Consider the following 13,258-nt stretch of genomic DNA (forward strand, 5'->3'; position numbering starts at 1 on the left):
ATTTACATAAATTGCTTGGGTTACATTTTTAGTGGAAGTGGAGTGTTTTTTTATACCATTTACAAAGGTAATAGACAGAGGCTGTTAAAGATGAAAACAAACACAATTTGGTTTTAAAAAAACATTACTAATTTTCAATTTCCAGCAACTCTACTTCTGGCAGTATACCCATCTTTCCACAGGGCCACCCCTTGTTGTTGCCGGGGCCAATGTGCAGACCTTAACACCAAACTACAAAAATGTCACCAACACCAGAGTCTCTGAGACACAATTCCTTAATCTCACCAACATCCTCCGAAAACCAAAACATCAGCTTGGATAGACTGACCCTTAAATAGAGCCGATATATTCATCTACTTCATTCTACTACTTAGTCTGTCGTCTTAGACAAAATTAAATTCCACTCTGGTATCCACAGATGCAGTATTCCCCCCAATCCCTTTTAACCGGGCGCAGCACCTATCACTTTCAGCAACCGTTCTGCTGTTTTTGGGTGGTTACTTAAGAGTTAGGTCACAATACAGGGGTTGACACCGTCCTATAATTTCTTCCCACCCAACTTTCTGGGTCCACTAGCTTTAATTCCCATGAGGTCATTGGGTCAGAAAACAAGAGTGAATCCTATCAATGAAACTAATTCATGAGTCTAAATAGATGACAAGAATGACCCAATATTTTCTAGCTACATTGTTGATGTGATCCACACATACAAAAACCATTTGATGGTATTGCCGAAATAGAACATTTGATCAGTTATCTTGGCTGTTTAAACTATTTGTTAACTATTGTCAAGGTGTGACATGTAGACAGTGTTCTTTTTCTACTATTGCATTTATCAGCACCATAGGCCCAGACCTAAAAAACGCAACTGGGATTTACAAACTTTTTCTTGCAGCTGTGTATTTCTTTAGTTCAAATTAATGCCTGACAATCAACCAATTTTACAGAGCCAGTAAAATAGAACAATGCACATGGTTCACCAACTACAAGCATTAATTAATTTGGTCCAGCAGGGGGATAATATTTTTGCAATGCCAATCATGTTTTTGTATGTGAGGGCATAATACCTCCTCTTTGCTAATAAATCAGACATGTGCCACTGCGACATAAATGCTTCAGTATACTTGCAGTGGAAATAAAATAAGAGGAAACCAAGCTCCAGTATAATTGCCAATTGTCATGAAAGTAAGCATGGAGTTGGGATTTTAAAAGTTTTGTCCAGTTTCTGTAAGAAAAAAGATCAAGATCGCACTGAATGCCAACAGATTGGTAGGGAGGTCTTAATTCTGTTTGTACATTCTTATCTTTAGTTCCAATTGGTTTATATATCTGTGTAGAGCGATGTATTTGTCCCACAAAATGGTCTACTGAGGTACCAATTGTTCGTGTTGAGTGAATTCTATAATCTTTAAATTTGTATGGGGCAGCTTCCTGAAGTTGTTGTTCTTGATGGATAGGTGAATGGACAGAAGGTGCTGAAGTTTGTTTTGCCTTTAGCCTTAAACAATGACTTGCTTCAGGTTTTTAAAGCATTTCTAGTTCATCAGGCATAGAGAAATTAGTTGAAGTGAATGGCAGATTGGCTGAGGCTGATGTATCATCTTCAGTCTGTAAAGTAGGAATATTCTTTTTTCTCCTTTTTCGTATTGGTAATTCTAATTCTTCTTGAGGAAATACAGTGGGGACAGCATCTTTTTTAAAAAGGTGACCATACCTCGAATTTCATATGAATCTTGAGTAAAGTGTTGTTAACAAATGCGATAAGTGCCCTTTGAGCTATTAAAAATTTTCTGGCAAAATTCATCCAGATCACCAAAGTTCTGATTAATGTGTAATAACCACGTTCCTTATGGTTTCCAAGTCCCTTGGAAATACACGAAGGGCGATATCTGAATCCTTCTTTCTCAACCGAAAAGAGCATCCCTTACCAATACAGTTCGGCATTCTGAGAATTGAAAACACAAAAAGAAAGTACAATGTAAAAAGTGTCAGAAACACACTTTATAGCCCCATCTAGTTACTGTTACGTTGAGCCAGATAATTTAACTAGAGGCCAAGTAAAAGATGGAAAAGACCCAACATATCCCTTATTTATTCATATTTTTTAAACTGTGAAAAATGCAGTTGAGAATAGGGACCTTTTCAGTGCTAGATCACAGGTTCGAATCTCAGCCATGACACTAGTTCAACCACTAGGAAAATAAACATATCCCAGATTAAAAACCCTATATAGTTGATCCCTACATAGTTGATCCAGAGGAAGGCAAAAAAACCCTGGTACAATTTGCTCTACAAAATTCCTTTCTGATTCCATGAGGCAATCGGATGTTCCCTGGATCAACAGTCTCTGTTATCTTTACTTTAAATCCTTTATACTTAGTTATATTCTGTGCTTCTAGAAAAACATCTAGCTTTTTCCTAAAGCATTCTATAGTAGTCGCTAAAACTCTTGAGGGAGCCGATTCCACAAACCTTACAGTGAAGAATCCCTTCCTTATCCGGAGCTTAAACTTCTTTTCCTCCAGATGCAAAGAGTGCCCTCTTGTTCTTTGTAATGACCTTAAAGTGAATAATCGGGAAGAGAATTCTCTATATGGACCATTTATATATACAGGGTGATCATATCCCCCCTTTTACACCTCTTCTCAAGGAAAAATAGATTCAGTTCAGCTAATCTCTCCTCATAGCTGGCCTCCTCCATTCCTTTTATTAGTTTAGTCACCCCTTCTCTGCACTCTCTCCAATTCCACAATGTCCTTTTTTGTGAACTGGTGCCCAACACTGGACTGCACATGGTGTGTGGTCTGACCAATGCTTTTGTCACAAATTCCTGCAGGTCCAGGGGATCTGTGCTTCCTTCTTGCTCACCCACCTTGCAGTCCCCTGCTGTCAGCACCATCTCTGTCTCTGGATCCAACACTCTGCATACTTCCTGTTCCAACTCAGGTGATTCTCTGTCAGCTGCTCCCTTGCCTCAGAGAACCAGAGTATACCGCAGACGCACTACCTCTGCTTGCAAACATCTGAATAACACCTGTGATTATCTCAGCAACAGCACTCCCTCTGCTGGTGGGATTGATGTCTGCAGCTTACTTGATCCAGGAAGTTGCCAGAACAAGGAGTTCCTTTGGCTCTGCTTCCAGGTTCCTGTTGTTTGTCTCTCCTGTTCCAGATTCCTTGGATACCGACCTCGACATGTTCCTGACAACTCCTGTTTGGTGCCTGTCCTGACCTTTTGCCTGTTTCCTGACAAACCTTGTTTGCTGCCCGCCCTGACCTTTGGCTCGTTTTACTACTCTTGGATTTCCCTCTGGCACTACCTTTTGGTTCCTGCTTGTTAGCAGTCACCTGCCTCTGCGCGCACGGGGGCCGCAACCTGGCGGTTGCCTGCAGTGCAGCACCCTCACCTCTAGAGGCTCTGGTGAAGACCGGGCAGCTGCTTAGACTCTGCGCCATGTGCACAATTCTACCCACTGAGCCGGTGACACAGAGGGTCCACTATCCTGCCTTGCAGCTACTGTGACAGCTTTGTACAATGTTTTCCCTGTGTTTGCATGGGTCACCTCTGGGCATTTATTTTTACTCCTATATCCCAAAAACATGCAGTTAAGTTACTCTCCAAACTGACCTTAGTGTGTATTAATGAGATATGACTATGGTGGGGACATTAGATTGTGAGCTCCTGTAACGGGCCAGATACTGACATGACTATAGATTTTGTAAAGTGATGTGTAATATAAAATACTATAAGTAAAAACAAGGAAATCACACCTGTAAGTTAAGTGCCTGGGCACAGCATAACCCCTAAACAATGCAATGGCCAGAAGCAAACATACCACTATATTTAAGCAACATGCAAAACAGCTCTTTTTTTTACAATGTATCATATTTAGGCAATTTATTTTGTTTAGGTGATGCAAATTGGATATTGACTGCTACCTGTGGTAAATTGATTTCGATGCATGATATGTGCACTCTCTTTATAAGGTTATGGGCCCCTTATATGCTACCAATAAGCCTGATACATGAAATATTTGCTCCTAATCATTGCCTGTCCTTTCTGCAACAATGGTCCTGCCTGGCTGCAATATTTTAATTTTTAGATATGGCCTGCTTTACCTTAAACGTTAAAGGTAGCACTTCACATAAAAAAAGTCTAATAATAATATTTACATTAAAAAGCAACATACAAGAAAAAAAACATTTTGATAGAACAGTGGTTGTAGGGACTCAAAAAAATGCAGCTTTAGTCATTATCATATGATTAGCATAAATATCTTCATTAATAATTATTGTAATATTTTTTAATGACCATTCTTACCAAAGTCTTTTGTTATTAGTATGGGATGCAAAAGGTTTACAGTATTAAATGTAAAAATCACATGCAGGAGAATTATTATTCTATTAATATTATTATTAAACAGGATTTATATAGCGTCAACATATTATGCAGCGCTTTACATCAAATAGGGGTACATGTGTATGTATAGAAATACAAAAACCCTTAGTAACCAAGTGCTGTCAATACTCACCTGGCATGGAAGGACAATGGTAACCTTTTGTTCAACTTACGCCTTCCTAGAAAATCAGCTGTAATGCAGATATTCAATAATTACAAATAAAATTTATAACATCAGGAAATCAATACATAGCAAATAAAAAGAAACAATGGCGCACAATAGGGCATTTTATTTTGTTTTATCATAATGAGGGATGCGGTGATTGTTATCAGTTTTAGCTTATTAGTAAAGTTTACCAAGAAAACAAAAATCGAAAACCTTTGAAAGAGCTGGGAAGGCGTACAGCCCCTAAAGTACCACTTAGTACCATGTTAGATCAGGCAGGTCATTATTTCAGAAAGTGACCGGCGATCTCCCTCCTGCATGTGTCTCACCTGCCTGATCGCTACAGGTTTCTGGTGACAATGCTGAGCTCTGCATGCACAATATCAGCTTTGGTTGCGAGGGAACCCAGGTAATTCCAGCTTCCCAGCACAGCCAATCAAGACGGCTGAGGATTGTTCCAGGAAGAAAGGAAGGAAGATAGTGGTGGTGCCCTGCGCATAGGTGAATCGTGTGGCTTTAGTTAATATTAATATTTTTAAACAGGATTTTTTAGCACTAACATATTACATAGCACTGTATTAAATAGAGGTTGCGAATGACAGATACAGAGAGTGACACAGAAGGAGGAGAGGACCCTGCTCCGAAGAGCTTACAATCTAGGAGGTGGGGGAGGTAACACACAATAGGAGGGGAGATATGTAGTGGTGGGAAGTAGTGAGGGTTTAAGAGACAGAAGATGGGTGGGCAAGTTTGAAAATATGTGATTTGAGTGCTTTTTTAAATGAGTAGAAAGTAGGAGTAAGCCGAATAGGAGGAGGAAGACCATTCCAGAGAGTTGGGGCAGCTGTAGAAAAGTCTTGGAGCCATGTGTGTGAGGAGGTTATGAGTGTGGAAGTCATTAGTAAGTCATTGGAGTGAAGAGAACGGCTGGGGGAGTATTTTTCTATCAGGTCAGAAATGTAAGTGGGACTGTGGAGGGATTTGAAGGCAAAGCACAGAAGCATCTGCAACCAATCCCCAGAATGCCCCTGCCCACCGCTCACTTCCTGCATCGGCTTTCTGGACTGGGGTTGGCACACAGACCACCCCTCTGCAGAGATTCAATAAATGACCACACCCATATAATAATTTCCACGCCTCTTTACTGATAACCACACCCCCTCCAGTGCTTCTGTACTGATTGGCTATCCCTTCTTCTCTGAACCATTGCCGTTTCTGGTACACTCTATATATGGCCACTTCCTTTTCTGAATTTCTCCACCAATGGTCATTTATCTCGCCAAGCCTCTCCACCAGTAAGCACTCTCCTCTCTTGCACTATTTTGTACTCTCCTACCCCTGTTGGAAATCCCATTGTGGGAAATGTCCCCATTGAAGGAGCTCCCTACCATATCTGTTCAATTTTAGATTTATCTTTTTTTTATTACGGGTGATGTTTCTAATCATGAGAATTAGGGTAAATCTCAATAGCAGAGGCACAGACAGCAAGAAAAACAACGGGTTCTAACCCCTCACTATTCTACACAAATCTAAAAAGTGTTATACTTTAGAGAGCTGTAATTGCAAATTCATTTAAAGTAGACCTGTAGTTGTGCTTATTAGGGCCATGTGACATGTTTTCCTGAATGTTTCCTCCCTGGAAATTATATGCTTACCTTATCATCATCTCACATTCTTCTAAAGTTCTTTTCACCTCCTCTTTCATCCGGTGCCACCATCTACAATGCTGGCAGAGCTTTATTCCTCCTCTCCTGTGCCCCCCTGATGTTGTGAAAAGCCCCACATCCCTGGGGTGATCCATTCACTTCCTCACTCTGACCTATGTAACAGCAAATAAGCAGGAAGACAAGCAGGAAGTAATTGGCACAAATGAGTCAGGGATAGAAAAATACTGAGTACCTAGAATGTCAAAGACAAGCAGTAGACAACCCTTTTATGTAGAGTAGAAATTCTGTGTCTTTATTTTTTTTAAGTGCAACACCCTTTTTTTCAGGGGGACCTGATGGAAGAGACCTCAGGATGGATCGGACTGCCCTGCGGGATTGAAGGTAAGTGTATTTTTGTTGTTATGGTGGACTTTTGCGTTTAGTTCCCCTTTAAGGAGAGCAGTGTTCAGTCCTGAACTGGGAAGGGTGCTTTCAGAGGTACCTTTTAGTATGGGGACACTAGTGCTTTGAAAATAACCCCTTCCTTAGGAACTTTTCTCAAGACACCCTTACAATAGTAAAGGGTAGGTAGGCTGGTATCAACATGGAAGAAATGCGGCTGCCCTGTTTCCAAAGAAATACCAGCAGGGGCAGACATACCTAGGTGCAAAATGCAGTACTGCACGAAACCACAGGCTCTCCCTAACAGCCTCCCCCCCCCCCCATTAAGAGCCTCAAGTCATTTCAGCGGGGGTCCCCAGGGCAGTTCTGCACAGGGGCCCACAGTTGGCTATGTCAGCCACTGGATACAGCCCAGATTTCTGGTGTGCCAGGCTGGTACTGTCTCGGATGAGGGCTGTGCATTTTTAAACAATTTTCATTTACTTAAAATGAACCAAAACTAAAATTTACTTTAAAAGTCTAGACAACCTTTTTATAAAAAGTGAAAACATTTTTTTTCTAACTGCAACACCCTTTTTAAAAAAATATCACAACTGAATTATAGCCCGGAGCCTCCCAGGATACCTATGTCATGCATTCCAGGAGGCTGCTCCTTCTGTGCCTGCCAGATCTCGAGCATTTTCCTATGCTGGGTGGAAAGAGATGCCGCACACATGCGCAGTGAGATAAGCACTCTTTTTTTCTTTTTACAGCAGGCTGTGTCATCCGATCTCACGCCTGCGCAATGTGAGATCGGGTGAGGTAGCCACAAGAGGAAAGCTGAAGATAGCAGCATGAAGGAGAACTCTAGGAAGTTGTGGGACCTGATCGAGGACTTATCCAGCGCAACCGAAGGATCTGAGAAAAAAAAAGGTAAGTGTGATTTTTTTTTTTCAGTTTAGTTTCGCTTTAACATTTTATCATTTTTTATTCATTACATTAATATGTACAAGATATTAATATAATACAACCCCACCGCAAATTCTGCTACACCACACTCACAACACACTACAACAATATAAAAAAAACTTCTATTCCATATTTTTAATGCCGCCAAATTGTCGATTCTGTGACCATGGAAATTAATGTCTAGTCCAACCTTACGTGAATGGTTTGCTCCAATTGATCGTATTTCAGAAATGGAGGAAGTTATTCATGCATCCCGGGATGCTATAACAAAATATGATACCACTTGGGCCTCATGGTGGAACTTTCATGACTCCTAAGAATATAGAAATGTGTACAACGATATATCATAGAGAGTCTGTCCTTCTAAAAGATACAAATATTATCTTCTGCACAATATGCCCTCCTTTTTTCTCTTTCTTCTTTCTGTCTTTCTCTATTTTAAAGCCACAAGGGCAAACGTAAAAGCGCACTTTTACAACATCTTAACCAGTTTACTATTGTTTACCCTTTATAAGGAGTCTGTTCTTGCTGTTTTTTTACATGTTTATTTGGTTATTTTACATGATTAAACTTGTTGAAACTTGAAAATGTATTATAAATATGAACGGACATATATGTTTATCATATATGTAATTGTATTTGACAATATGTATGTATTTCTTGCAAATGTAACATACTGTACATTGTTATTTGCCATTTCAATAAAGCTTTATATTGGAAAAAAACATTTAAACGCCCAGCCATCCACACTATTTCAGCACTTTGGAGAGCTCCACCAGCCAGGTTCAAAGCTGTATTACTATAAGGACTAGTGTAAGGAGTACAACTGGTGTTGGTTTGAGATATATAAAAAAGGCTTGCAAATTCAGGTCAGCAGATTCCCATTTTCTTTCAGGGGTCCAGTGTGGATGATTGTTTGGCCTACTTTGATTTGCACTTCTTCAAAGACAGCAAAGTCTATTGAGATGTAATAGTCCAACAAGGGCTATACAGGTAAAAAACTTTGCAAAAGGTCTCATCAGATTTCCACCTCACCCATAGTAGCTGGAATTTTCTTTGTGAAGGAGAGAGACTTTTTTTATTTCAATAGATTTTCATTTAAATTTTTGCACATACAACAAATAAACAGGTATACATAATAACAAGTAGGAAAAGAAGGTATACATAATGGTTAGGCATAAATAACATAACGGGAATACGGCGTTTAAGATTTAAATTAGACTCTGCAACAAGATGTGCATAACTAGCATAACTAAATAATTAGTCGGGATATCGAGATTAGTTGGGATATTGAAGGGGGAGGAGGGAGAATGGGGGAAGTAGGGAGGGGGTAAAGGTGTCCACTTCAGGGAGGAGTTTAAGACGAGGAGTTGTGAGCGATCCATGGATCCCAGGTAGGCTGAAACACGTGAGAGGTATCTTTGACGAAGCAGATGAGTTTATTACTTACCATAATCCAGTTGAGTTTAGCCGATAGAGAAGGAGACTTTTTTTTTTAAATAAGGGCGAACTCAAATTTATTTATAGATGAGCAAGAACAATACTAATTTGGGCTGGATAGCAATTGATAAATTAGAAGATCCAGTGGTTATCCAATAGAATCTGAGTTACTGCATGTACCTTACAACTGAGCTGTGTTCTAGAAGATCCACATCTTCTTAAACAACATAAATAACAAATGTGGCTTTTTAACAACTGCAAACTTTTATAGGATGTAACTATTACAACAAAGTGTAATTATAATCAAAATGTCTAGTAATTAGTTGGGTGTGTGATCTTATAGATTGCACAATAGCAGATACAGCTGATTGTAGTAACATATCCTGCAGAGTTGCTTCCTTGGGGGTCATCTTCTAAAGCCAAGAAGGTGTATAGGTTCAGACCTAGCTGCTGTCACCTATAATAATGTCTTTGTTGTAGTTATGGGGGTAAATGGAAGATGTGACAAACAACGACTGCCTCATCATTGGTGCAACTTCATATCTAGAACTGTAAGTAGTAGTAAATAGTGCTAACATTGTTTGTAATAGGTCACAGAGGCATAATATTAGATAGCAACCTATGCAACTGGTGTGGGCCGGTTACAAATAGAAAATGTGCAAAAGGGTGAAGAAAATACAAATAATTAAGGGCTGTAAATGTTGCTGTTGCCATTGACCCTATATCCCCATATTGTCCCCTGATATTCTCAGTCAAGAACAGCAGGGGGAGCTTTAGGAATTGTAGTAGTTATTTACAGATTTGTAGGCTGTGTAGTAGGGGGAAATTTGTTTAGAAGTTCTAACAGTGTAGGTTTTTTATCCCGTTTGCTTTTGGCTAGCCCAGCCAGCACTAAATTACTTACCATGCCTAAAACATTCTTCCTCAGGTTGGAAAAAATACTAGGATAAGTATGATTTACTTTATAAACAACAATCTGAAATAATTTTACCTAAATACCGTGATAGGTTTTTTAGTTGTTTTGGGCAACTATGTGATACAAATTGTGTAAAGGTTTAAAGTAATTAGAATGAATATTACCTCGGCCGGGATACTATCTGTACGGAGTTTGCAGGTTCTCCCTGTGTGTGCGTGGGTCTCCTCCGAGTACTCCGGTTTCCTCCCACATCCCAAAACATGCATTTAGGTTATTTTATTTACTGCATTTGGAAATACTTCATTATAAAATAGAGAATGTGTACAAAAATAATAGGCAGATTGAGACAAGATTTCAAATAAAGAAAAAATTATTGCAAATCATAAAGCAACAAGAGTTTTCTAAATGTAGTAACTTAGACACTGGGATTTTTAATGATTTGTATTATAACTGCTCTGAAAAAATTCCATCTGACTATCTTATTGGTCATGTTTTTGGCTAAACATCTCCCAATTCCACGTAATAAATAGCCAGACTCATCTATCCTTTCCACCACTCCTCTTCTGCTGCATCTCCTTGTAGTTCTCTTCATTGGCTTCCATTTCACCTTAGATTCAAATTCAAGCTTCTGTGCTTTGCCTTGAAATCCCTTTACAGTTCTTGTCCCACTTACTTTTCTGACCTGAAAAATACTCCCCCAGCCACTCTCTTCACTCCTCCAATGACCTACTTATGACTTCCTCACTCATAACCTCATCACACGACTCCAAGACTTTTCTAAAGCTGCTCCGACGCTCTGGAATGGTCTTCCTCGTCCGATTTTTCTTGCTCCAACTGCTTCTTTAAAAAAAAGCCCTTAAAACCCATCTTTTCAGACTTGCATACCCATTTCTCCTGCCTCTTAAAACCCTCACTACTCCCCACCACTACATATCTCCCCTGCTATTCTGTGTTACTTCCCCCACCACTTAGATTGTAAGCAAATAAAGCAAACCTCAGATACAAAGTTTTCAGCCAATTCATTTGCAGAGGAATTCTGTGTGAAAGAACAATAGTACTATAGTAGTATAATATATACTATATTATTTTTTTTATAACCCTACAAAATACCTGTTACAAAGTACAGGTAGTCCCTTATTTAAGGACATCCAACATACAGATGGCTCCTATAGGGGGGGGGGAGGGTTATGGGGGGGAAGAAATCTTTTGCTGTTCTGCAAGCTTTTGTAACTCTTTCATGACCAAGACAAACTGACAAACTCTGTAGTTGTATTTTTGCATATCAAAGCACAGCTTGCTCCAGAAATTAATGAATGTCTAGGTTTTTTTTTTCGCTTTGTTTGTGATTAATTCACAGTGAGGATTTTATACAGTAACTGACACCATGCTGCCTAATATTATGTTGAGACAAACATCTGTCTTAATTACATTTATTAAAATAATGTACCTGTTCAGACTTACATACAAATTCAAGAAAAAACCTACAGTCCCTATCGCGTATGTAAATCAGGGACTACCTGTACAAAGAAAAACAGGAAAAAGGAAAGTACAATTGGGGAAAGCATAATTAAACAGAATTAAAACAGGAAATAACATGTGACACTTGTCATTGGATTTTAAAGTGTCATGTGACACTTGTCATTGGATTTTAAAGTCTGTGGAGAGTGGCAAGGTGTCACTTGATCATTCCTAATATTAAATTGTAGTGATATTAACCTAAATTTTCTACATATTTTATTTTCTACATATAAGGTGAATGTAGAAAATTTTTTACTAAATCTTACGAATAACAGTTTAAATCTTGAGTTTTTTTAATTTAATATAAAAAAAAAGATCACTGCAGAACAAGATGAATAATACTTATCTATCTGTTTAACAGTCACTCTAACCTTCACTTTATTCGGTATAATGGCCAAAGAGGTCCAACATATTTCTAGGTTTATGTGAGGTCTGTGCCCCATTATAAATTGTGCACTGTTTACCATTGGCTTTATTTCTTTGTATAAGTAAAATGCCACACAGGCAGCCATTGGCCGATCTAAGGCCAGGGCATGCCTGCATTTACCACTCCTGGCAGAGATTTGCTAGCATCACAACCTTTCTGTGCTGCTTGGCTTGCTTTGAAAAAGTAAAAAAAAGTGCTTTACTTAGTTAGACTGTGTCACACTCACACTATTAGTCAGATAGATTGTAGGATTGTACTGTATTGGTGCAGTCCTGAAATCTACTGTTCTCAGATAGTGTTTCACTGTTAGATAGATAGATAGATAGATAGATAGATAGATAGATAGATAGATAGATAGGTAGACAGATAGTCAGTCAGTGTGTTACATACACGCAGCCAGAGGCAGGGTACCCTCCCTGACTTCGTGCACAGTATCACACTTGCAGTATATAGTTTGTATACTGTGCTGCATATTACAAGCGTCACCACTGACCGACCTGCACTTTCACCTCCTCCTTTGACTCTTGTGCCTCAACCTCTTCCTCCAGGGACACTTTGCCGTGGAGACCCAGCACCTCCCATTCGGCAGCATCTGTTCATCGCCGACAACAACCTTCAGTTTGCTATTTTGGTGCACAATTTAGACGTTGCCACACAGTCCTGAGGTTGCGAAGCCTGGGTTCCCTCGGCCACATGGGCACAACCATTCTAAGTGCTTTGCCGGAGCAGGAGGACATATGGCTAACTCCCAATAGACTCCAGCCAGGCAAGGCCATGTGTGACAACGGGGCCAATCTGCTGGCAGCCCTGCGTTGTGAGAAACTCACACACGTTTTTTGCCTGGCTCACGTCATGAACCTAAAAGTACAGCGCTTTCTTAGGAATTACCCAGGCCTCCATCCGCTGTTGCTGAAGGCCAGAAAGTTGTCACCGCATTTCCGCCGGTCGTACACAGCCAGTGCCAGATTGGTGGAGTTACAGTGAAATCTCAGCCAGTGCACCGGTTAATTTGTGATGTGGCCACTCGTTGGTATTCCACCTTTTACATGCTGCAGCGGCTGGCTGAAAAACAGCAAGCAGGTAGATTACGTGGGAGAGTCTGTTAATTTCAGACGTATACTTACACTACCTTTCTTCAGCCCTGCGGAGTGGCTGCAAATTGAGGATTTGTGCACTGTATTGTCACCTTTTGAAGAGGTGACCAGGATTATCAGCAGAGATCAGGCCTGTGTCAGTGACACCATCCTCATCATATGCCTGCTGGAACAGATGATGGTGGGTCTCGGACACGACACAGAGCGGACTCTGCATCATAAGATGACGTTTCAAACATCATCTTGGACATTTGTGCCTACTAGGCATAGTGCATCCCAAATCCAGGAAGAGGAGGAGGTGG

At 40.0% G+C, this 13,258-nt stretch overlaps 1 long non-coding RNA gene across 1 annotated transcript; it reads left to right on the forward strand.

The window, feature by feature from the left end:
• Nucleotides 1-2,223: 2,223 nt before the first annotated feature.
• Nucleotides 2,224-7,833, forward strand: LOC140326656 (uncharacterized). Its single transcript, XR_011919913.1, has 2 exons — nucleotides 2,224-6,613; nucleotides 7,366-7,833. It is a non-coding gene; the product is annotated as an uncharacterized lncRNA (long non-coding RNA).
• Nucleotides 7,834-13,258: the final 5,425 nt, after the last annotated feature.

The sequence above is a fragment of the Pyxicephalus adspersus genome, chromosome 1 (genome assembly GCF_032062135.1).
Source record: "Pyxicephalus adspersus chromosome 1, UCB_Pads_2.0, whole genome shotgun sequence".
Classification (NCBI taxonomy): Eukaryota; Metazoa; Chordata; class Amphibia; order Anura; family Pyxicephalidae; genus Pyxicephalus; species Pyxicephalus adspersus.